The 22,058-nt window shown below is 41.3% G+C and overlaps 1 protein-coding gene across 5 annotated transcripts in view; it reads left to right on the top strand.

The window, feature by feature from the left end:
* Positions 1 to 22,058, top strand: part of iqsec1b (IQ motif and Sec7 domain ArfGEF 1b) — a 235,928-nt gene that overhangs the window by 90,860 nt on the left and 123,010 nt on the right. The window contains exon 2 of one of the 5 annotated variants that reach the window (XM_080890617.1): positions 17,526 to 17,614. The exons of the other annotated variants lie outside the window; for them this stretch is intronic. The gene's annotated coding sequence lies outside the window, so the exon portion shown is untranslated. The remainder of the gene's footprint in view (positions 1 to 17,525; positions 17,615 to 22,058) is intronic. 5 annotated transcript variants of the gene reach the window in all.

Genomic DNA, 22,058 nt, shown 5'->3' on the forward strand with positions numbered 1-22,058 from the left:
ATCGCCTGTTGTGAGCTAGCTTATGGGTGGCCTCCTCAAATCCGCTCAGATAAAAAATGAACAACACCCATTACGACCAGAGCTGCGAAGCTGAAGCTTAGTGGGGTAGTGCATTCCTTTGCAGGATAAAGAGGGTACGCATCTCCCCTTTCCGATGCCTCTCCCCTTCAGTATTGAACAATATGTTTGAAAATGAGTAACAAACCCTGCTGTTCTAAAACAGATTTGTAGATTATTACAAGCAGCTTGTTTGCATAAAGCAACCTCCAGCATATACAGTGCATGACTGACTGGCTGTCCATTACAGTCCTCCCCTCTATGGATTCTTTTCATTTTTTTTCCCTTGGAGTTCATTACAGCTGCTCAGTGAGGCCCTGAGAGCTCTGCAAATGAGGAGAGATGGGGAGAGATGAAAACCCTCAGCGAGCTGAGCAGTGGGACACGGGCTTCAAAAGCTTCATGGCAATTTCAAAGGGTTTTTATTCCTGACAGCACCCTAGCTATATCTATGGAATATCCAGCACTGTGCTCGAGAGCGGTTCTAAAGGCAGGTTTGTGGGACGGTGGCAAAGATGAGGTTAAGACACCTCACCCTCTGGGCTTTGGTCTGTAAAAGGAAATAGCGAAAGCCCTGATGATTAATGTTTGCTCACCATGTTTATTGATTCTAATTAGGCATGGTGATGAAGTGAGTACAAAGAATGAGCGCTAAACACTTGTGATTACAGCGAGGTCTTGAGCTGTCCTGCTCTATTAACAAGTGTTTGCCGAGGAACACGAAGAGCAAGTGCACATCAATTACAATTGCCCAGGGAGTTGTGCTCCAAATGAAGTTTGGGTCAAGCTGGAGCTGACAATAAGACGTAGGTGTGCAGACTGGGTAATGAATGCAATTATGTTAAAATTACAGAGAGACATGGTGACACACTGCTGCAGGTAGAAATCACACTGTGAAGCAAAATGCAGCCATATAGTGGATCAGCTTTAGAGACAGATTATTGGCTTTTATATTTGGTGGAAATAAGATTAAGGGTGTCAGCAGCAGGAAAAGGTAACAGCTAGAGATAAGATTACTCCCTTCTTTTGGACTTTGGTAGTCTTGCAGAATCGCTGTGATTCTGCTCTTTCCTCTCCATTATTGCATTTTCAAGCAAATAATAATAAAACTGAAATTGTTTAATAAAAGATTATTACGATTCAAATTGTGAAATCACACAGAGAACTGCTTTCATACTGTGTAGTGCAGAACACACAGTACTGAATTTCAACAAAGATGGCCAAAGCTGTGTTCTCGAAATTATGCTTAAAATAGGAATCTAAGACAGACCTGCTCTTCTCAGTGTGCCTGATATTCTTACCTCAGCCCTCGAACCGGTTTTGCTCCACAGTTCAGATCAGCAACACGTCCTGCAAACTTACCTGCTAAAGCTGCTCCTATTGGTCAGCTCCAAACACCTGAGCGCACGCAGCCAACGACTACATTTATCTAGCCAAGGAAGAAATTCAAAGAAGGAAAAGGGAAATGATTTCATTGAATGCAAAACTGGTACATGCCCCAAAGTACAGGATACATCATCAACATGTTCCCAATCTTTGTTCCTGAATTTACTTCTATGTAGAATAGCATTTTTTTAATCATTTCTGATATAAAATTTGGGGAAATTTGATGTACAACCTGTATGAACTGCATCTGAGTCAATAGGAGAAGCTTAGCGTAGGGGAACTGAAGGGTCCAGGGGTCAGCACGACTGACCACCAGCTTCAGTTTGCTCTTTTATTTGAGACCTTGCAGCTGTAAATGTCACGGTCCGTGGAGATAGACCGTGTGGGAATGTGTGTGTTGGACCCAGACGCGAACACAAGCGAAGATGCAGGAGTGGATTAAACAAAAGCGAGCCTTTTATTATGGCTGATAACAGAACAAACCAGAGCGAGGGCAGTATAAGGGTAATAGTTCAAACAGAAAACCTAAACTGGACATAAACTAAGAAAAAGCTATGGCTGGAGATACGGAACACAGGGGGTGGTAACACAGACGACGCGACACAGACTACATGAAACACAGAGACTAAATACACAAGAGGGATGATCAGGGGAAGTGGCCACACATGGGAACACAGCTGACACAGATAAACATAACAAGACATGGCAGGAGTAAACAACACTGACGGGAGACTGTCAAAGTAAAACAGGAAGTACACAGGTGCAAACAGGAGGAGAGAGAGAGCGCGGGCATAGTGGGCTGGGGAAACATGGAATGAAACAAGGAGGGGAGATGAGGGCTCACAGATACATAGAGGGGCACACAGGGGATAAAAGTCACAAGGGGAAGTCAAATAAGGAACACCACAACAGGACAACTTAGGAAACATGGCCTAAATAAGGAACGAAATACAAAAATACAAGAAACTAAGAATACTGGGCCCACATGGCCCAGGACCATGACAGTAAATGTGCTGGATTGTGTTCATTAGTGCAAATGTCTGGCTAGAATTGCATTTGTTTGTGGGTGTTCTGTTCAGACTCACTAATGTGCAGGTGTCCCCTCCTTGGTAATGTTTAGCCAGGCTTTATCTCAGCATATTGACAATTCTGAAAAAAAAAAAAAACATAGTAATTTTGCATTTGGGAAAAAGCCCAAATCCACAGAGCCACACACTGAAAGACAATATGTTCGTGTCTCACTATGGTCTGCTTTGTCTTGTTTATTTTTCTCCAGCTCCTTTTGGATGCTTTTTAATGAAAGCTCAGTGAGTGTAACTCCAGGCTTGCAAAGCTGGATGTTACTTGAGTTTTAGGCAACTGTTATTTTTGCTGATACGGTCACTGCCAGTGGAGGTGCGTCCAGATTACTTCCAGTTTGAGCTCCATCAGATGATGTGAATCTGACAGCAGGTAGTGATCTGTGTAAATGGTTTTCTGTAAACCTCAGTATCCACTTCATCTTTTCCTTCTCTTCTATCTGCACTCTCCAGAAGGCACAGTTGGAACCTGATGTCCCTCTGTAGGGTTTTATCAATGTAAAACCCGTTTACACTGAGAACTGCTGATGAACTGGTGATGGCGTCATGTTTTTATTATGTATGGCCTTCAAGCAGAGATCCAACAAAAGAGTATGCCTGGTCTAGGTTAAGATTCATTTTCTCACTTTGTGCTCTGCTCTTATCATCGCAACATATGCACGAGTCAGCATCCATTTTGATTCATTGAAGCCTGATGTGTTTTTTTATTTATTTATTTGTGTGTGTGCGTGTGCGTGTGTGCACTATACACCGTGAACATAATGTGCTGATTGCATTAAAAGTGTTCCAATATTTCCATTAGCTAGTGAAGAAACTAAGTTCTTTGCATCAAAAAAAATGTGAAAAACAATGAGAATCATAGGAAGTTGTTCCTGTTCTAAAAAAACAGACTATTTACAAGCTAATCGAAACTGTAAATTAGTGCCTCTAGATTCTGTGATTTTCAAGTAGGGCCTTTGTAACACCAGGTCAAATTTTGTTGGTGATTTAGTCTCAACCCTACTATTATGAAGTATGCGGTGAGAATCACAGAATACTGTAACAAACAATACCAAACCATCTAAATGTGTGGTTGGTGATAGTGATGGTTGTGCACTATTTGTTAATTGCTCACCAGAGAAAGTAATTTCTTACACTACTCAGCATTACTTTCTCGTTACTCTGAACATGTCTTACCGGAAGTGCACCGTCACCTAATTACCAGTTAACAATATAAACTACAGTTCCACACACCAACACACATCCCTGTCCTAATGAGGACACACATACAAGCTTTCTTTTACTATTCATGTATGAACACACGGCCAGCAACACAAAGCTAAGCTTATAACCTACCCAAAAAAACTTCAAAGCGATCATCACTGCAGAAACATGAACAGATAGAAATGGAGGCTACAAACCTGACCCGGCATTGATTTTGTTACAGTTCAATTTCAGTTCAGTTTTATTTCTACAGCGCCAAATCACAACAACAGTCGCCTCAATGCGCTTTATTCAGGGAGTGCAGAATTATTAGGCAAGTTGTATTTTTGAGGAATAATTTTATTATTGAACAACAACCATGTTCTCAGTGAACCCAAAAAACTCATTAATATCAAAGCTGAATGTTTTTGGAAGTAGTTTTTAGTTTTAGCTATTTTAGGGGGATATCTGTGTGTGCAGGTGACTATTACTGTGCATAATTATTAGGCAACTTAACAAAAAACAAATATATACCCATTTCAATTATTTATTTTCACCAGTGAAACCAATATAACATCTCCACATTCACAAATATACATTTCTGACATTCAAAAACAAATCAGCGACCAATATAGCCACCTTTCTTTGCAAGGACACTCAAAAGCCTGCCATCCATGGATTCTGTCAGTGTTGTGATCTGTTCACCATCAACATTGCGTGCAGCAGCAACCACAGCCTCCCAGACACTGTTCAGAGAGGTGTACTGTTTTCCCTCCTTGTAAATCTCACATTTGATGATGGACCACAGGTTCTCAATGGGGTTCAGATCAGGTGAACAAGGAGGCCATGTCATTAGTTTTTCTTCTTTTATACCCTTTCTTGCCAGCCACGCTGTGGAGTACTTGGACGCGTGTGATGGAGCATTGTCCTGCATGAAAATCATGTTTTTCTTGAAGGATGCAGACTTCTTCCTGTGCCACTGCTTGAAGAAGGTGTCTTCCAGAAACTGGCAGTAGGACTGGGAGTTGAGCTTGACTCCATCCTCGACCCGAAAAGGCCCCACAAGCTCATCTTTGATGATACCAGCCCAAACCAGTACTCCACCTCCACCTTGCTGGCGTCTGAGTGGGACTGGAGCTCTCTGCCCTTTACCAATCCAGCCACGGGCCCATCCATCTGGCCCATCAAGACTCACTCTCATTTCATCAGTCCATAAAACCTTAGAAAAACCAGTCTTGAGATATTTCTTGGCCCAGTCTTGACGTTTCAGCTTGTGTGTCTTGTTCAGTGGTGGTCGTCTTTCAGCCTTTCTTACCTTGGCCATGTCTCTGAGTATTGCACACCTTGTGCTTTTGGGCACTCCAGTGATGTTGCAGCTCTGAAATATGGCCAAACTGGTGGCAAGTGGCATCTTGGCAGCTGCACGCTTGACTTTTCTCAGTTCATGGGCAGTTATTTTGCGCCTTGGTTTTTCCACACGCTTCTTGCGACCCTGTTGACTATTTTGAATGAAACGCTTGATTGTTCGATGATCACGCTTCAGGAGCTTTGCAATTTTGAGACTGCTGCATCCCTCTGCAAGATATCTCACTATTTTTGACTTTTCTGAGCCTGTCAAGTCCTTCTTTTGACCCATTTTGCCAAAGGAAAGGACGTTGCCTAATAATTATGCACACCTGATATAGGGTGTTGATGTCATTAGACCACACCCCTTCTCATTACAGAGATGCACATCACCTAATATGCTTAATTGGTAGTAGGCTTTCGAGCCTATACAGCTTGGAGTAAGACAACATGCATGAAGAGGATGATGTGGACAAAATACTCATTTGCCTAATAATTCTGCACTCCCTGTATTGCAAAGGAGACCCTACAATAATACATACAGAGAAAAGCCCAACAATCATGACCCCCTATGAGCAAGCACCTTGGTGACAGTGGGAAGGAAAAACTCAGTTTTAACAGGAAGAAACCTCCAGCAGAACCAGGCTCAGGGAGGGGCGGGGCTATCTGCCTCGACCTGCTGTAGATCGCTCCACTATTTTCCTCCTCCTGCACATGAACTCAAATCAGCTGATTGTAGCTCGAGTGCGCAGGAAGATAAATACACATTTGTCTGATTTATTTTTTCCTTTCGTTCTGCCTGCCGCACAGATAACTGAAGAACCTTTGTAACGCAAGTAACAACATAATTGTTTTTACTTGCTAAAACATAACCGTTCTGATTAACGATGACCCCGACCCTGAACCCTGACCCTATGGTTTGAAGTCAAACAAGAAGTACTTTTGTTTTTTCAAAACATGTTAAGAATTTTTCATTTAAAATTGCCAAGACAGTGAGATTGATTTCCAGAGTGTTAAGCAGGTATATCACCACCACCCCACTAACATCTTTCTCTGCACTTCAAGCAAAATTCTTATCTTTGACTTTAAATGATAATTTGTTCCCATGCCTCTTTTTGCCATTGAGTGGAGGATTAATCAGAGCCAATGTTGACCACGTCTGTGTTGCTCTGGGTAGTCACAATACTGAGTTTGAATGGGATGAACAGATACTGATACCAACGTTTAGAACAACATTTCCACTGTGTTTTTTTTTTTTTTCATAAATATTTTTCATGCATTAAGCAACACAAAATTGATGTAAAACTGAGGATACACTTCAGTGACTGTTATTATATTAGTCATCTAATTTGCTGATAGGTAGGCTCCTTGTTAGGTAGGCTGATAAATTGTTGCATTAAATGCAGTTGTCTTACAGTGGCTTGCAAAAGTATTCGGCCCCTTTGAACATTTCCACATTTTGTCTCATTACAGCCACAAACATGAATCAATTTTATTGGAATTCCACGTGAAAGACCAACACAAAGTGGTGCACACGTGAGAAGTGGAACGAAAATCAGACATGATTCCAAACATTTTTTTTACAAATGTTAATACAAAGTGGGGTGTGCGTAATTATTCAGCCCCCTGAGTCAATACTTTGTAGAACCACAGCTGCCAGTCTTTTAGGGTCTGTCTCTACCAGCTTTGCACATCTACAGACTGAAATCCTTGCCCATTCTTCTTTGCAAAACAGCTCCAGCTCAGTCAGATTAGATGGACAGCGTTTGTGAACAGCAGTTTTCAGATCTTGCCACAGATTCTCGATTGGATTTAGACACCAGACAGGTCAGGGATAAAGTTATTGAGAAATTTAAAGCAGGCTTAGGCTACAAAAAGATTTCCCAAGCCCTGAACATCCCACGGAGCACTGTTCAAGCAATCATTCAGAAATGGAAGGAGTCTGGCACAACTGCAAACCTACCAAGACAAGGCCGTCCACCTAAACTCACAGGCCGAACAAGGAGAGCGCTGATCAGAAATGCAGCCAAGAGGCCCATGGTGACTCTGGACGAGCTGCAGAGATCTTCAGCTCAGGTGGGGGAATCTGTCCATAGGACAGCTATTAGTCGTGCACTGCACAACGTTGGCCTTTATGGAAGAGTGGCAAGAAGAAAGCCATTGTTAACAGAAAACCATAAGAAGTCCCATTTGCAGTTTGCCACAAGCCATGTGGGGGACACAGCAAACATGTGGAAGAAGGTGCTCTGGTCAGATGAGACCAAAATGGAACTTTTTGGCTAAAATACAAAACGCTATGTGTGGCAGAAAACTAACACTGCACATCACTCTGAACACACCATCCCCACTGTCAGATATGGTGGTGGCAGCATCACACTCTGGGGGCGCTTCTCTTCAGCAGGGACAGGAAGCTGGTCAGAGTTGATGGGAAGATGGATGGAGCCAAATACAGGGCAATCTTGGAAGAAAACCTCTTGGAGTCTGCAAAAGACTTGAGACTGGGGCGGAGGTTCCCCTTCCAGCAGGACAACGACCCTAAACATAAAGCCAGGGCAACAATGGAATGGTTTAAAACAAAACATATCCATGTGTTAGAATGGCCCAGTCAAAGTCCAGATCTAAATCCAATCAAGAATCTGTGGCAAGATCTGAAAACTGCTGTTCACAAAGGCTGTCCATCTAATCTGACTGAGCTGGAGCTGTTTTGCAAAGAAGAATGGGCAAGGATTTCAGTCTGTAGATGTGCAACGCTGGTAGAGACAGACCCTAAAAGACTGGCAGCTGGAATTGCAGCAAAGGGTGGTTCTACAAAGTATTGACTCAGGAGGTTGAATAATTACGCACACCCCACTTTTCAGTTATTTATTTGTAAAAAATGTTTGGAATCATGTATGATTTTCGTTCCTCTTCTCACGTGTGCACCACTTTGTGTTGGTCTTTCACGTGGAATTCCAATAAAATTGATTCATGTTTGTGGCTGTAATGTGACAAAATGTGCGAAAGTTCAAGGGGGCCGAATACTTTTGCAAGCCACTGTATAATAGTCAGTAATTGCTAGTGAAATTAGATTATATTTTAGCATCTTTACAATCTGCCCTGGTTTAAGTGTTTTCTATTTTATATTTAACTTAATGTAGTAAATGTTTAATCTCAACTGGAGGTCATTTGAATAGCAAAAAAAATCAAGTTTGCAATGCATGTGCATATGTTTTTATGTCTTTAGCTTGGTGAGGTAAGAAATAGTCTTGTCTTTTTGTGCTTTTGTTTCTGTTATAAGGCAACAATCCTCCCATCAGATGCTAAGTTGCTTAATTCATGACAGACTGCCTGATGCTACAAAATATTAATTTTGTTATGCTGTGCTGAGATGTTAAGTGAGCGGCTGGTTTAGTTAAACTACAATACCCTTGACAAATGGCTGTGCTCCTTGGTGCCTCTGAAGTTGCGGTGGGAGTGGTTGCGTGTGTGTGTGATCGGCATGCAGGCAAAGTTAGCCTTACCCCACTCAGTCAGCTGCGTCTTCATTTCATCCAGGCTCACTTTGATGTCGACTTTCGTACTGATGCGTCCGTCCCCTCCTAAATTGCTGCCCTACATCGTTAAACCTGTTGCTTACTCATGTTTCTATTCTGCTTTATCTCTGCTGCACCACACATTGTCACACATCTACTTGAATAAATGTTGTTTTTTTTTTTTTTTTATTTCCGGCTAGCTGTGTTGAAGTCACTCACAATAGCGCTTGGGGATTTAGTTGTCTCTGCAACTACACTGCCTGATTGTGGAGCCGCCGTCTCCGCTCTGTCTTGGAAGCATCTATTGTTTTGTTTGTAATTAAAAATGTGTTCAATTTTCTGCATGGCGCTGACGCTTGTGGTGGGGAGTTGCAGATCACTCTTTGCATCTGTGTGATTGTTTGGGATTTGTGACGCAGCGTTCGGCACATTCAGCTGAATGGGATTTATAAATAACCACAATGCCTGTCACTGGAGCTGTGGGAATATTTATAGATTTCTGTGAATGTTCTGTCCCAGTTACATTCATCTGAACGCAAGCGGGCGTCGGTAGAAATACATTCTCTGGTGTTTGCTGAACACACATTTAGTGCTGTTAAATTACCTTGTGTCTGTTTTGCTGTTAGTCCCCGTGAGTTATAACACTATTTTCTATTCTGAGCAATGTGAGAATAACACTTAGATAACTTTAAATGGCCAGAAGTACTATTCTGCCTGTAATACCCTTCCATTAGTGAACTGCGTTTTTAAAAATAAAAAGATTGAGTTTGAAGGACTCGTCTACATAACATATTATTTTTAGAGTACTATGAGACATTACATTACATACAGACATTATATTTCTTTTATTTACCTTAATAAACTGGGTTTCTCCTTTTTGCCTTACCTGAAGTTAAGTGAGCTTTGATATCACTTTTGACTAAATTCAAGTTCTTAAAGTTAGTATTTGCCAAATCAACTGTTTGGATCTCTACCTGCAGCTTGTGGCCATAGGTGAGGATGGGAACACAGACCAACCAGTATACAACAGCTTTACAATCCACTCTGCCAATTCCTACTCTTCTCTTCTCCCACTTCCAAACAACAGATACATGAACTTCTTCACTTGAAGCAATTACTGATTCCCAACCTAGAGTCGGCCGTCTGTCTTTCTCCAGCTGAGAAAGCGGCTTCATTGTTGGACATGTTAATCATCATAAGTTCCTCAGTTGTTTCCCTGTTGTGCTACACAATGAGTGATATGTAATAATTGACTTATCGCATTACTGGAGTAACCCAGCACTGCTCACAATGTGAGTTATATCACATTATGGGAATTGCAGTGTTTCTGGGCTGAAGTTATTTTAGAGACTGAGAGAATAACTCTTCATCGGCTGCTTTGATTTTAACTATTCTTTTAAACTCTGTCTCTTGCAAGTGTCTCAGCTTTGTCCCAGCGTAATATTAAATTCCTTTAGTTCCCCTCAAAGTTGTGTGTAGTGTGGTGATATTGTACAACATGTTCATCCCCAAAGAATACTGCAGCTTAGTGCAAATCGAATGCACCTTCAGCACAAGCAGCACCCCATTCTTTAAGCATTCTTCCTTCAACAGCAGGAGAGAGTTTCATGTTTTCCAGCCTACGAAGGTTTCAGTGTCCACTAAAGAAATAATTCTTCCCACTAAGACACAGAGAGATAGCAAGCATTAAATTGTCCAGGCCTAAATCAATCAATTCTTTACAAATTTCAAGTTGCTGATTTTTTTTTTACAAACAATATCTATTAAAGTATCCATAATGTCACATCATGTTTTTCACAATCAGCAGTTGAGAGAAGAGGCATAGAGGCATACTTTGCTTATTGGGTATTAAACCAAGTTACTAACACGAGCCACAACCCAGCCTCATCCAGTTCAGACGTCTGTCGAAAACCTCCCAGCATGGACGAAGGGAAAAAAAGGAACTTGGGTTTTGGTATTCCAGTGTCAGGGGTTGCAGTGTGGATGAGAGAAGGAGGACCCAAACGCTGGACTCACAGGTAGGTGAAGGTTGGTGTTTATGGTAGACGGAGTGAACGAACAGAACAGAAGCAGGAAATGGCTGAATGACTGACTGACTGACGGAACTGAACATAGGACAACCTAACAGCGACAATGACACGACAGTGAACTGGTAAAACTGAGGAACTTAAATACACAGACTGGACGATGACAACAATTGGCAACAGGTGAGTACACGGCTGAAGATAATGAAACAGGAAATGGAACATGTAGGAAATAAACTGTGAAGAACAGAAAACACTGGGTCAACAACCCAGGAACCCTGACATCCACCAGTATGCAAAGAGCCACAGAATCACTTTGAGGACTGCTTCTTCTCGTTAGTCAATATTTCTGGATCCAGGGGTGGCTATATAGCTTAGGAGTTAGAGTACATCATCTGCTAATGGGAAAGTTAGTGGTTTGATCCCTGGCTGCTCAGTCTGCATGCCAAAGTTGCTCTCTGATGCATTTATCAGTGAACAACTTGAGATGTGAGTAAATGTTTAATGGAAACCACTTCAGTGTAGTAAAAAGTGCTTCTGTGGATGAGGCATGTTGTAGGAAGCACTTTGAGAATATTTTTTTTTCCTTTTACAGTTTCAAAACGAAATCATCTACCGGTTTCCCTAACATGCCCTCAGCAATGAGATCTATACCACATTCAGATGAAATACCACCTCTCGTTTTTACTGGCTAACTTAATGAGAGAGAAGAGTCTGATGATAGTACTGTTTGTCTATAGATACATAACATTCTAGTGATGAGGACTTTGAAGCTCCATCTTCTAGCTGCCCATCTGTCCCCGAGTTATTCACCCAACCAGAGTTAAATGACAGTACGAGATTTGGATCTGCCAAAGGAACCAGCTGAGTTGCTTGGGTCTAGGCTCAGTGAGGAAAAACCTCCTGGCTCCAGAAACCAAATGTTTCTCTTTATAGGCACGGTCTTATTCTATTGTATGAAATGGATGACGACTTTGTCAAGGTTTTTTGAGTAAATAGCACTTTTAAACCCAAAGCATTTTATACAACATTCTCCCATGTTTTCTACATCAAAGATCTTTTAGTGAAACATTCACACTCTAATGAACACATCAGAGAGCAACTTGGAGTTACTATCTTGCCCTAGGATAGGAGCAGCCAGGGATCAAACCACCAACCAAATTAGCTAATGACCTTCTCTACCTACTGAGCTACAGTCATCCCAGTATGCAAACTGTTATTTGCATCTGAATGTGACTGACCGCTTTTATTGGTGTTTTTGAACATTTAATCAGTGTTGGGGAGTAACGGAATACATGTACCAGCGTTACGTATTTAAAATACAAAATATGAGTAACTGTATTCTGTTACAGTTACAGTTTAAAAGGGTTATTTCAGAATACAGTTACTTTGTTGAAATAAATGGATTACACAGCGGTCTTTTCCTGTCTCATATGTTAGGCTATGCCATCTCTATTGGTAATTGGTAATCCTACGCCGGTGGAAACCCAAACAAAACACGCATTAAGAGGCTCTAATGCCTGTGTCTCAATCTCGCTGCCCATGTCACCTCCACTTGCGGCCCGCAAGTTGACGTGAAGAAATATTTTTAAAAATTATTATTCAAAAAATTATTTAATATGAAGGGAATAGGCAGAGTGTTACAGGCATAGCCCTAAAGAATGTAGCCCAGGGGTGGGCAATCTCTTTCCACGAGGGCCGGTGTCCGAGCAGGTTTTAGATGTGTCCTCGAACCAACATAGCTGATTTAAATGGCTAAATTAGCTCAACATGTCCTGAAGTTCTCCAGAGGCCTGGTAACGAACTAATCATGTGATTCAGGTGTGTTGACCCAAGGTGAGATCTAAAACCTGCAGGGACACCGGCCCTCGTGGACTGAGATTGCCCACCCCTGATGTAGCCTCATGGGCAGTTTAGCCCAGTTGTAAGTAAGCTATTAAGACTCGACTGTACACTGTGTTCGTGTTTTCCTCTAAAACAATAAGTTCCGTTGGAGCAGCCTTTCAACGCCTCTCTCTGTCTCTCACTAGCAAAGTTGACCCAGGCAACAAAGTAAAGCTAGTTTTCGGCTACGAGCCCGACACGAACCCGACGTATTAGCCAGAGGTCCCTTTACTAGGGTTCGGAGCTGCGGACCTGTTTTATATACGCACAGAATAGTTTTCTATACGAGATCGCCGCAAAAAGTGCAGCCTTACCTAATGTCCACCTACCGTTACTCATTTATATTAAGATTTAAAAATCTAGTTGGTGTTGGTATTGCGAGTAACCAGTAATAGAAATAAATCACACAGCAATAGTACCTTCATGTAATTGTAAAAAAAATATATTAAGTAATCCAGAGTATTCAGAATACGCTACTCTCATTGAGTAACGTAACGGAATATGTTACAAACTACATTTTGGGGCATGTATTCTGTAATCTGTAGTGGAATACATTTTAAAAGTAACCTTCCCAACACTGCATTTAATTAGGTATTATCAAGGATCTTCTGGAAAACAACAGAAAGTTTTGCAACAACCCAATTTTTCCAGTTTTCTATTGAAAATTACACAGTTTACTGTCTCATTGCACTCTAAAATGAAAGCATAGTACAAATAAACAAGTGGAGATAAAAAAAACAAACAAATCATGGAATCAATCTATAGACCAAAATGTATTCTAAACGTTTTGGCAGATATATGGCAGTTATAACAGCTGAACACACCTGCGGCATTCTTTCTACAATAGAAATCAAATATTCTTCAGAAAGTTCTTCCCATATCTGTAGCAGAAGTTCCCATAAATGTGGCACTTGTAGGTTTGCTTTCACTCTTCTGTCCAGTTCGTCCCAAACCAGCTCGATGCCGTTTAAGTCTGGAGACTGTGCTGCCACTCCATGTTTTAAAGCTCACCATCCTGTTCTCTTTTCCTGAGGTAGTTCTGGCATAGCATGGACTTATGTTTTGGTCCTTATTTTGCTGTAGGATGAACCTCTGACCAACTAGGCACTTACCAGAGGGTACTGCATGGTGCTGCAGAATGCTGTGGTAGCTGTTTTTGTTCAGAGTGCCTCACTCTGCACAAGTCACCGACCCGAGATCCAGCAAAACAGACCCAGATTATCACACTTCCTCCTCCATGTTTGACAGTTGATGCCACACACTCTGGAACCATTCTTCCACCTACTCGACGGTGTACAAAGATCCTGCGTGATGAAATTTTGATTCATCTTTGCATAATACCTTCTTCCAGTCTTCCAGTCACTGTACTCCGGTGTTTCATGGCCCAGACAAGTCTCTTTGTCTTACTCTGACGTCTGGCTTTCTTGCTCCAACTCATCCTGTCAAACCTGCAGCTCAAAGTCTTCTCTTCACAGTTGAAACTTAGACTTGCTTATTATGACCACTATTAAGCTGTGCTTGAAGCTGTTGTCCTGTCGCCTATCACGCAAGCTGTTAACTCTCAGAAACCTGTCCTCTGATTCAGTTGTGGCTTTGGGTCTGCCAGATCTTCCTGTCAGAGCTTGTTTCTGAATGCCTTTTGATGGTGAAGGAAACTGTACTCACTGACACCTTGACTTTCTTTGCAATTTCTCTGTAGGAAAGACCTACATTTTTAAGTATTATGATGGTCCGTGTCTCTTCCATTGTTAATTGCCTTTTTCTCACCATTTTTGTAGCAACACACTACATTTTGCAGTACAGTACTGTTCAACTGATGCTCACGAGGGTATGGTACCACAGTGTGTTCCAACACTGCTTTTATGCAGACAGCGGGGGTTGTAAATAATCCAGAAACGTTGGAACACTTGTAGGAATTAGTGCATAGTGCAGAACAGTTTTAAAATTTTAACCCATTGTGTGTTTCCTTTAAAAGGCCCTTTTGTATAATTCTGAAATGTACATTATTTTTCAGTTTTGGGTAACCTTACTTGTTTTTTTCTCACCACTTACGTTTGTACCATTAGAGCTGTTCATTGGACTTGAATGGTTTCAGCTGCAATCAATAACTGGAAAAATTGGGGCGTTCTAAAACTTTTGCCCGGTAGTGTGTTGCAATATATTATTGTGAGGTTAGCATATTGCTATAATTGATCTCTGGCAGAATAAAACGGGAGCCATATGTGTTACAGCTATACCATCATTATCTGCTCAGAAACAATGGGAAAGCAGGGAAAAGGCTGCTTATTCCCTCTCTCAAGGTAAAAGAAAGTAATAATCTTCAATTTCCATTAATGGATTTTTTAGTATAATTATTGTTTTGGTTTATTGCTTGTACCTTTCCCTTTCCTCCTCTTCTAAAAGAACTGCAATCTGCAACCTCTGTTGGTTCTACCTGGTGTACAACATACTAGAGTGAACTACAGCAATCTTTCCCCTGGGCTCAAGTCGCCACTTATATGGGGGGTAGGCAGGAGAGAAGGAGCAATAATTCATCACTGCTAAAGGCTGCGTAATGGGGCCACATCAGTGGCTGGGCTATCACAGACCTGCCGCCTCAAAAAGGCAGTTAATTAACTTTCCATCAGCTGTGAGAGGATGCATGAGTGTGTGTGAGTGCTGGTGAGAGGCCTGGATGCAGCTTGTGGAGTGTGAATATGTGAGGTCCAATCCTCAGCCCTGCTCGGAGGTTGCGCTCACTTGCAGGAACCACCCTTAAAGTTTCTTTAGGACATGCTGCCGCTCTTTTAGTTTGGAGGTCGATTCTTGCCCATAAATACTTTAAATAATAGTTGTTTCATTGAGTCTTCTTTTGAGATCCTTCTTTATAGTACAGCATTTAAGTGATTCTTATTAAAAAAAAACCTCAGACATGTGCTGCTCAATTTTATTTGGTACTTAGATGGAAGATTTACAGTTTATGAAGCTGGTGTACAAGACCAAGCTGAAGCTGTTTATAATGCTTGCTTTGAGCTGATCTCACAACCTTTCAAAGAAAGCCAGTAGCCGGTGTTTGCTGTGGAGTTGCTGTTGGATCTATTTTTCCTCTCTCATGTGTTGAACTTACTTGCAATACATTAGCTTCAGATAGCACCCTTGCATTTTGCACTTTGTCATGTTTCAGACAAGAATTTAAAGTGTTTAGGTTTTTCATTGTAATTTTATCAGCTGTTTTAAAGCTGCTGTTTCAGGTGTTCAAAGTGCATAGTTTAAAAACTAAAGACTTTGCACATCTGGATTTCTACTATTATTCCCGGGGAGCAGCTGTTGGTTCATGATGACCTCTTTGGTGACTCAGTCTAACCAAACCAAAAAAGAAAACACAGGGAAGGTTCTGATGGTTGAAAACGTCTTACATTATTCGATATTGATGCGACTGTACTTGCTTGCAAGAACTCTCAAAACAACTCAGAATAAAGAGTTGCATTGTTGAAACGTTAATAAGTAACAATCACACCTTTCTATAATGATTTAACATGGGATGTAGTCAAAAGTTCCATACAAATTCAATAAAATAAAAAATCTAATAAAATCAACACCTTACACTTTATTTTTCAATCTAATGTTGTCACATAACTGAAATGTGAAAACTCTAATTTAATGGAATCTGGTCAAATTTACTTGATTAAGTTTCCTTAAAGAGCAACCTTTGATTTTATATATTCCTGTTCCATTTTACTCAAAATTATTGCCTCATTTTTCAAAGAATCATATGTTGAGTGTATACAACTTAAACTTGGCTGATCTCGTGTTCAAGATTATCGTCTAGAGACTTTCCAGCACATCTGTTATTCTTAATCACTCCCATTCTGACCACTTACTGTGCAATCTGTGATTTTACCACATACCTCATCGTGGGCTGATGACTACTGATGGATTTGGAAACCACCAGTTGTCAAATAAACAATACAATCAATATTTTAGTCTTTTGAAATAACCTTCACAGCTGAATGTCTGTTTAATAAATACTCCTATGTTTCCTTTCTTTTGTTTTTTTGCATGCACCACAGCAGTGTAGTAATGCATAATATCACTACAGACGCTCACTGAAGTGTTCCATAGTTCAGAGATTCACACGCTCCAAATGAAGAGCTCGTTCGATGACAGCCATCACTCCAACTTCACAAGCGCGCTCAGAGGAGATGAAAGTGTGTGGAGAGATTATGCTTTACTTTACACTGAAATGACCCTCCTGTCTGTATAGATATGTGCAGAATAGATTCAGTCCCTTTCACTTCATCACTGTGATCATCTTTTTCGGTCAGGCCCAATAACTACCTCCCGCCTCTACTTCTTTTTCCCCTCTCTCTCGATCTCTAAGAGCAATCAATTGTGAATTGGGCTCTGCCGGTAGGTTTTCTGCTCTCCTCTCGGGAGTTCTTACCATTGAAATAGACTCTTTGGACCGAGGCTCGGCACTGCTGAGAGGGTGTTTTCAGAGTGAGCGTGCTTCTGGCCAGCAGTAACAGCGACATTGATCCCTCTGCTTTCTCTTCGTTAGCCTCAACCAGATGACATAAAAACTTCTCCACATCAAAAGAGCTGCATGAAATCAGACACCACAATGTGGCACTTGCTGGACTTTTAACAAACAGCCAACTGGTGTCACAGACACAATATGTTCACCTCCCACGCAGAAGCAGTTGTTTCCTCCTGTTTAATTCATCAGTGTGCACATTTTTAGTTCAAAAACTGTTAGCCTGGTGAGAAGGTAATGTATCAGAAAACTTTACTTTTTCCTCCTTTTTTCTTATTTTGTTGTTGTTGTTTTTTTTCTTATTTAGTCAAGTGTGAGCCTTTTTAAAAAACTCCTACTGATTAATGGTGTGCAGAAGCGATGAGAATATGAGATTTTACATATTTCTACATTTTCTGACTGTTTTCCTTTTTTTCCTCTTTCTGTGCTCACAACAGGAGAGGCGGTGCCTGCATGACTGCACTGATTGATTGTTTTCCTGTTGTAATTGATCTGCTGTTAGTTATGCATCATTGTGTTTTTATTGGCAAATATTTTTCAGGAAGCACCTCTACGTGTGTGTCGGTGTGTTTGTGGAGAACGATACCCCACGGTCCAGGATTTTTCCATTTCTCCGGCTTTCCTGAAATGGTTTGTAATTTGAGATTAGGGGCCATCTGGGAGGGAAGAGGGTGAAATGTAATCCGAGCGCATTCACTTACTCAGTTTCAGCCCAGCTTTTGTAACAGAGCAGCATATTGGATTTTTCTGCAGGCGTGTTGGTGTGTTATTTTCTGTGAGTGAGAGAGCGAGTGCGGTCAGCATCGACAACGGCCGCAACATGTAAAATTTATAATGTCCAGCAGCACCCAATGAACCAGTGGTCAGCTTGATATACTAGCACAAGTCCCGTCTAATGCCTCCTTTCTTCGCTCTGACTCCACTGAACCACAAAGCAATACAGTTGCACTGATTAGAAGCTTTGTTCTCCTTTATAGTGGTCATTAGCTGCATCCCTGCCAGCTCTTCCTATGAGAGCTATTGGCTGTGCTTCAAGTGATGCCAAACTCTTGCAAGTTTTGAAATTAATGAATGTGAATGAGGGTGTTACTGTAAAATCTGTCAGCTCTTCTACAAACATAAATAACAAAGCGAGGATAATTGCTTCCATGGTGGCACCTACATTGTAAGTGACAACAGGTGCCAGCATCAGCTTCAATTTAAGACGTTCATTACAGTGTGACATGTCACGTTTCAGCATCAACAAATCATTACCGTGTTAGTGGGACTCATTAGTTCAATTATTGAAAACAAGAAAGCTTTTGTGTCTCTGTAAAGCCAGGTTTTACTTGTTTTTTCCTATTGTCAAAGTGTCAAACCTTTTTTTTATCTCTTCATTAGCTCATCCACCTAGTTATTAGTAATGACTGAATCATATTAATTAACTTTACCAATGGCCAAAGAGGAAAATGGTTTGAGTACCCAAACACAGGGATTCCACAGTAGGTCGTCAGGTTAGCGCTGTAAAGGGATTGTTGATGTGATTTGACGCTATAACATTTAAGTCAATTGAACTGAAATAGCTAAGACTAATCATTAAACATTGAAAATTAACTCTACAGTTATGCTATCAGCCCTGGTAGGCATTGGCATTCACCTTGTGGCTCTTTATGTGTTTGCTTTGGTTTTGTTCCACATATACAGGAAGGACCTCACATGACAAAAGCTTTACACTCTTGAAATTAACTTACAGAGTTCGTGTTTGTTTCAGTTAACTTTGATAAATATGTTAAGTTGGCAGTGTGACTCCATTCAGTCATAGCATAGTGCAGTCATAATATTAACACATTTCTTGAACTGACCTCTGACGGGCCTGGCTGGGCGACGGTGGGGCTCAAAGGCTGGGTAGCAGAGGCCATAAGCCCCAGAGTGAAGTCTAGCAGGGCTGAAGCCAGATGGCCAGAGGTGACTGAAGTCACTGGCTGACACCCCGATCCCGCCCCCAGCGGCCTTACGTCTTAACGTGGAAGGCAGACGAGGAGACTTGGGTGCTGGGCTGGCTAGAAAGGAAAATTATGGTAAACTTCTCATTGGTAATTATGGACAATACAAGATCTATCAGCAACCTTTTTAGACTTTAGATAATTCACATGAAACCAGCTGCTCCCTTATTTGCAACGGGGTCACCACAGCCAATGGATTACATACTTGAATTGGCACAGGATTTTCTGCAAGATGTCCTTCTTGGTGCATACTTCCCTGGAATTTATGCCTCCTCCTGGTCTTGGAATGGCAATGTTTTTGGTATTTTAGGTGAATGTGTTAAAACTACACTGCGGAGCCACTACACTGGGTTCTGTAAGAACTGAAGGGGTGACATGACCACCTCCTGGAGTGTCATGTGCGAGTGTGTGGTTTGCAGTTAGCGGATCCAGATTGCAGACTCAGAGGTAGATTCAAAACAAGAGAAATAAACAGCCTAAACTGGAATCTAGAACTTACATGACTGAGTAAACAGGGCACACACACACAAGGAGGGAATGACAGCGACATGACGAGGAACAGAGACAAACTGAGGATCCAACCAACAAAACAGGGGAAGCGAAAACTAAACATAACGCACGCAAGACTGTCACAATAAAACAGGAAACAGACAGAGACCAGCCACAGGAAAACATGGGAAACACACACTGAACTCAATGACTAAATACAGGGAATGAAGGAAGGCGACAGAGACAAGACTAGAAAGAAACAGAACGAGGGTGAGAGACGGAGGAACAGAGAGAGAGGATCACAGAGAGAACAGCGGAAAGCTAACATTCACTGCAACAAGGTTTAACTGCCCGCCTGTAGATGCACTTGGGGAAAAAATGACAAGACTTTGGAGCATGCTCAGTGGAAAAAGTGTCCAATGCTGAGAATAAAGCTGGTTTCTTAATTTAGAAGTGTAATGTCTCTTAAGCAGCAACCTCCCTTGTGTAAGTGGTTTTAATTTGAAGAAAAACAGCACGTATCCTCTTTAGCAAATGAAATTGTGGCCTAATTCAGGTAGTTTATATATGAGAGTCACTGATGAACAGAAGGGGATGTAATTTTAATAGTATCTTTAAGTACTGCATAAAAGAGTACTTTGATATACTCATCTTTGACAGAGTCCAAATGCTTGATTGTTTGTCACAAAAGAAAACTCAAGACCACAGCAATTAGCTATTGATTGCCTTAATGGTGTTTTCAAGTGATTTTTGAGTGTGTGTGTGTGTGTGTGTGTGTGTGTGTGTGTGTGTGTGTGTGTGTGTGTGTGTGTGTGTGTGTGTGTGTGTGTGCGCGCGCGCCATGGACAAGGCAATATGTGTTTCAAGATACTCAATTTGATCACAAAGACCACAGGGTATTTCAGTCTGTACTGAACACACACATTATTTGATTGAGAAAGTTTCTGGGTATTTGTCTTGTGTGTAATCATGCGCTCAGGCACCACAAAGGGATTAAGCTTTCGGAAGGAGCTTTCTGTTTTCACTTGCTATTTTCACAATCACCTGTTATATTATATTTAGCTCGTGTGTTCCTTCATAATGGAATTAATATTGCCTTTCACTAAGATTTCACAAAGTGAAATCTTGCTATCTATAATAGCGTTTAGAAATACTTAAGGGTTATGCTGGAATATGTCTGAGTACACTATCCTCTCATGTATTAATCATTGCTTTCAACCTGAGGCAGAGGAGAGCTGTGTTTATCAGCAGCTATGATGAACTGCACCCTTTCTCCTCAGCAGCAGAAGCATGTTTAGTGCTACAAGCGATGAAAATGTTCCTCAGTCATCCAGATGTGTAATCTGACAAAATGCAAACTTGCAGCTCAGTTATGAACTACTTTTTGTTTAGTTTATGGTTATCAGTGCATTTTGTTCACTGTTTGTCAAACACAGCTGTTGTAGAAACTGCTGCTATCATAGAGATACATCCAAGATGTCCTCTGACATCACTGCACTGGCATCACTGGAGAACACCAAAGTTCAATTCAGTTTTATTTATATAGCACAAAAGCAAAAAAGCACCTTGGTACGCTTTATATTATAAGGTAAGGACCCTAAAAAATAGAAAGAACCCTCCAACAATCAGACAACCCTCTATGAGCAAGTGTTTTGGCAACAGTGGGAAGGAAAAACGCCCTTTTAATAGGAAGAAACCTCCAGCAGACCCAGGCTCAGGGAGGGGCGGGGCCATTTGTCACGACTGGTTGGTGATGAGGGGTGGAAAAAGAACAAAAGACATGCTGTGGAAGAGAGCCAGAGATTAATGATAACTACCAGAGGTGACTGAAGAAGAAACACTCAGTGCATCATGGGAAGCCCCCAGCAGCCTAGGCCTATTGCAGCATATCTATGGGAGGATTTCCAGTCACCTGATCCAGCCCTAACTATAATCTTTTTAAAAAAAGCAAAATTTTAAACATATTCTTAAAGGTAGAGAGGGTGTCTGTCTCCCAAATCCAAACTGGGAGCTTGTTCCACAGTATAGGGGCCTTAAAACTGAAGGCTCTGCCTCCCATTCTACTCTTAAATATCTTAGGAGCCACAAGTAAACCAGCAGTCTGAGACCAAAGTGTTCTGTTGGAGGGAAATGGTACTATGAGGTCCGAGTTAAGATGGAGAATGTTTTTAAATTTGATTCTGGATTTAACAGGGAGCCAATGAAGAGAAGCCAATTTAGGAGAAATATGCTCTCTCTTTCTAGTCCCTGTCAGCATTCTGTATCAAGTGAAGGCTTTTGAGGAATTTTAAGGAGAGTCTGATGATAACAAATTATAATTAGCCCAGTCTCAAATTTGAATGGGGTGGCTGTAGTTCAGGACTAAGGCTACGTTCACACTGCAGGTGAAAGCGCATCAAATCTGACTTTTTTGACCCTATGCGACCCATATCCGATCATGGTATGACAGTTTGAACGGCACAAATCCGATATTTTCAAATCCTATCTAGGTCACTTTCGTATGTTTTAGAAAGCAACTGCTGTTTGAACGGTCATGTCACATCAAATCCATCTTTTACGTCACCGACACAAGACAGATGCCAATTATCAGCGCCGGAGAAGAC

The sequence above is a fragment of the Rhamphochromis sp. 'chilingali' genome, assembly GCF_963969265.1.
Source record: "Rhamphochromis sp. 'chilingali' genome assembly, chromosome: 9".
Lineage (NCBI taxonomy): Eukaryota > Metazoa > Chordata > Actinopteri > Cichliformes > Cichlidae > Rhamphochromis > Rhamphochromis sp. 'chilingali'.